Raw genomic sequence first — 4,721 nt, forward strand, 5'->3', positions numbered from 1 at the left:
GGTGCGGCCGTGGGGGCCTCGATGGTAGTGTTGGTGGTGAGACATGGTGGGCACCTGGTTGGCTGCGTGGACCTCCCTCAGCACTGGGCCCCACAGATCAGGAACATCCTCTGACACGCTCTCACACTCACTGCTTGCTGTTCATCTGAAAAAGAAAAAAATTCAGGAAGTTACAGGCATCTATCTACTTTGCCTTCCTCATTCTATCCCAGTGCTGTTGTTTGTACCAGACACAAAGTCACACACATCAAACAACGCTTGGTCTAGTTTAGTCCTTAAAGAAATGTGCGTCTGGGCCTCTCCTAGGCTTTCAGAAGTCTCCTCCATCAATTTCAATATGCTAATCTAACTCACAGATGCTTAGTCGAGCCGCTGTGAGCTTTTTTTTGAAGCATGTTTTTTAAGATTCTTGACATTACATGTAGATTATGTTTGTTATGAGATTGGTGCAGGAAATCCTCCCATTTGAGGAGCTCAAACAAACGATTAGTTGATCGACAGCACAATAACCGGCAGCCATTTAGATTATCGACAAGCGATTTTTCAAGCAAAAATACCCCAAATTTGTCGGTTCCAGCTTCTCAAATGGGAGAATTGGCTACTTTTCTTTGTCTTAAAGTGAACTGGCATTCACAAGCATTGTTCATGATGAAAATAATAATCCTTGGTTACAACCCCTACATCTTTGTAAAACTGTGGTGGATGACCCCGTAAACATCACTGCAGAAGATTGAGATCATCTCACAGGGCTGTGTTTGTAACATAAATCCTTAAACATCATAGTGGTAATTAGACCACTATGATAATGATGGCAATTAGACAAGGATACCAAATCAATATAAAAGGGCATTTACTGCTCTACTGTATGCTCACAAACCAGTAATAACCAGCTCATACCAGCTTATACACACGAGCCAAAGCTCCCAGAATAACAACATCCACCGGTTTAAACTATGAAACCTCAGCCAGTATTGGCACTACTTGATTAAATGCACTAGATTCAAAATGTCTGGTTAACCTTATGTTCAGATAGCAGCGGGGAGTGCCCGTTTCCATCATTAGTCATGGCACCGTGTTGCTCAATGCCAAGACCCATAATACTGCCTGCAGTGGTGCTGTGTAATTGTCTGAGCTCTCAGGAGGTCTCAGCGCTGATAAAAAAGATTGCAAGATAGTAGAAAACAAACCGATAAACAAGGACAAATATCACAATATTATAAAATATTAAAAAAGTCTTTACAAGCCTGTGTGTAGTTACTCCATGATACAATATTCTGGTTTATTTACAAATTGATTAGTTGATCGACACAAATCCTTTTTTAAGGCAAAACTGCTGAGCATACGCTGGTTCCAGCTTCTTAATTATTAGGATTTACTCCTTTTTCTTTTTTTTGGATATAGTAAACTGAGTATCTTTGGGATTTGGATTGTTTGTCTGGAAACAAATTGCAATTTGATGACATTAACTTAGGCTTCAGGGAATTTCGATGGACATTTTATATTGACAAATCAATTCATCAATAAATAAAATAATTGTTAGTTGCAGCCCTAGTTTTAGTAACCACATTTACAGACAATATCAAGTCTCATGTCATGACACAATGTTATATTGCTAAATTGTCCACATCTACTGTAGATTGTACATCTTTTGACATTTTATTATTATACTAGACGACTAGATGAAGCCAAAGACAAAATCTAAAAGACTGACAGAGAAAACTGTGTGGTGGACAGTGCAGGATTATCAACAGGCAGTGATGAATATGTTGTGCCAGAGGCTGTTTGAGTTCACATGCATTGTATACCACTCTGAAGCACCCTGTGGTTTTAACTACAGGATGTATGTGTTAGGCTCTCCCATGTGTCAGGGAAACTCCCCGAGTCCACTGAGCAGCTCTGCACACTTCAGCAGTACAGTACGCACTCTCACATGCAACAGTGCAGTACACTCACACACTATAATCTATAATTCAGGTCCTTTAACAACGTCATCATCCCTGCCCTGTCTTAAGCCACCTGGGATCTAAGCTACTGTAAGACAAGGCGCTAAGTCCATTTAGATAGTGTATTCCACTTAGCCCATTTAATAGATCCACTCTCCTTGACCTAATAAGGAAGCAGAAGGGAGGAGTACTTTTTAGTGTAAACTTTACTGTTTTAAGACACAGTTCAGTCTAGTTTGTAAGATAGAGGCCTTTCAGTGACATTTACTGTAAATTAAAAGGCATGCGCAGCCAGCTATCAGCAAATGAAAAGGATGGAAAAATGCCAAAAACAGATATAAAGCTGCTGTAAGTACAAGTTAAAACTGGTAACCAAGACTGTTCAATTTCGCATAATATTTAACTTCACCACTGGCAACACAAATGACATGTTGTTACACTGTACATATATTAAAACGGATTCAAAACACTTCCATTATTTAGTATAGGGCAGCAACTAACATTGATTTTAGTTATCATTTAATCTGCTGCTTAATTTCTTGATGAATCATTTGGTATAAAAAACTTTAAAGCCCATCACTGACTTCATCAAGGGCCCGACCAACAGTCCAAAACAATATTTTTTCTTGAAAAATTACTTGCCAATAGATTTTCCATCAATCAACTAATCATTGCAGCTCTAATTTACTGACTCAATTGATCTCTTTTTGTTTGCCCATACGTTTTGTAGTGTAAACCAGTAGTGCCAAGCATAGGCATCCATAGTAAACTTTCAAAGCAGTGCCAGATTCGTACATTTGAGGACCCCTGCAGCAACACGTAGGTGTCTGTTTGACTCCTGTTTAGGTGGACAGTAGTGTTGCTACGAAGCCACTTACCATGTTGGGGAACGTCCGATCAGGACCTGATTAGTCATGAGCTTAATCTTCTAAATCCAGTCACCACGATTATGGTCCTTTTAGCGGGAGGACAGGGCAGGCCCTGTCATGTGGATGCTACACCAACACGTCTCAAACACGTGGTGAGGGCCTCAAGAACAATGTCAAAACAAACACTACTGACCTCACACACCTGTGATTGATAAATGATGATTTGTGCAGCAAGGTCTGAGCTACTTTTAGGATCACACACTTTAAGGTTAAATGTATAGTTATCTTTAAAAACCTCTGATGGGTGAGTCTGTTTTGATCTTTTGCTATATTGCAAGCAAAATTTCCCAAAGCGGGACAATGAAGACAGAAAAGGACTCCGTGGGGAACTGTTCTGAGTCAGTTTGTATGTAAAAAATCTTTATACAGGAGGAATAAAGTATATACTGGAAATCTAAACACTCAAATTCCAGTCCAGAGAATATATATATTCAAAACATGATACACAATGATATGTATGAAACATATATTTTCCAATATTACCCAGCGTCATTCACATAATGAATGTGATATTTTCTATTGACGCACTTTATGCACAAACTTCTTTTCTGAGAGTCAGATTCAAAAGTCTGAGAGTTGGATAATTGAATGTGGTTGGGATGTTTCAAGATCCTACAGGGCAAAGAGGAGCCTTCACTTGCATAAAGCAACAAAGACACTAGTATGTAAAGGTCTGGAGAAACAACCCTTCTGTCGACATTCTTTTAATGCCTCAAGTTGGTGTAAAAATGTCACCAAACTTTAACGACATTCACCGTTACTATGAGGCTTAGCTGTCTTGTCTCACCATGCCATCGCCGTCTACTTTAGTTTACTCATCAGAGCACAGAAACAATATATATGACATGAAGATCCACACTGTTTCGACCAGATTCAACTGATCACACCTCCTACATCAACTGAATAAAAATGAGATTAAATCTATAAATTAAATCTGCTAATAATTCAGTAGATCAGCAGCTCTCGTAATTATTGAATATCTTCATCACCTCTCTATCTCTGGGTTCAACCCTGGGTTAGTGTTGCAACACCTACTGAGAAAGCATGGGGAAGTGTGGTAAAAAAAACATTGTAATAAATATATGTACCACATACAGTACATGCATCTCAAATGCAGATAGCCTGCATGGTACATTTTTGTCTGTTTAATCTAGACAATAATGTTATGGCACATCATTACACAATACACAACTACATATGTTTTGGTGTGTGGTGATGTAATAAAGATGTACAAAATAATATAATTTCATGCTACATATATATCAAATAGAGGGAGAAGGGGTGTGGAAAAAGAGCTACACAAAATACTGCAGATTAATTCACAAAACTTCATTTCTGCAACATGCAGTCTTTTTGTTTGTGCTGATGCACTACACACTACAAAGAATTATTTATGGAAATTAGCTTATCCTCTGCTTTATTTCCATACACAGTTGTATGGCACCATGTCCATGAAATGTCTAGATGAGCAAGAAAACACTTTCACTTCCCTTTCCCATCTCCTGCGTTCACCCCAAAATGCACTCTCAGCTCAATCACACACATAAAATAAGTTCTGTCTATCTCATTTCATGCTCCAGAAAAGCATCAGTATTTGGGAAAAGGTTTTTTCCTTAATCAAAAGTAATGATGAAAACTGTCAGACCGATGTTCTGGGGAGAAGAAAAAGTTTGCCTCTGACCAGTGCCATCAACTGATTACAGACTTTAAAATGAATTTCTGGCTAAATTCAAAGATTCAAGGCCACGTGTTCACAGAAAGTTCATTAAACTAGACACTTTATTAAACCAAGTAAACAACTCTGATTGGGCATTAACAGGAGACAAGGCTCTGTTTCCTGTTGTCTACA

Source organism: Enoplosus armatus, chromosome 11 (assembly GCF_043641665.1).
Source record: "Enoplosus armatus isolate fEnoArm2 chromosome 11, fEnoArm2.hap1, whole genome shotgun sequence".
Lineage (NCBI taxonomy): Eukaryota > Metazoa > Chordata > Actinopteri > Centrarchiformes > Enoplosidae > Enoplosus > Enoplosus armatus.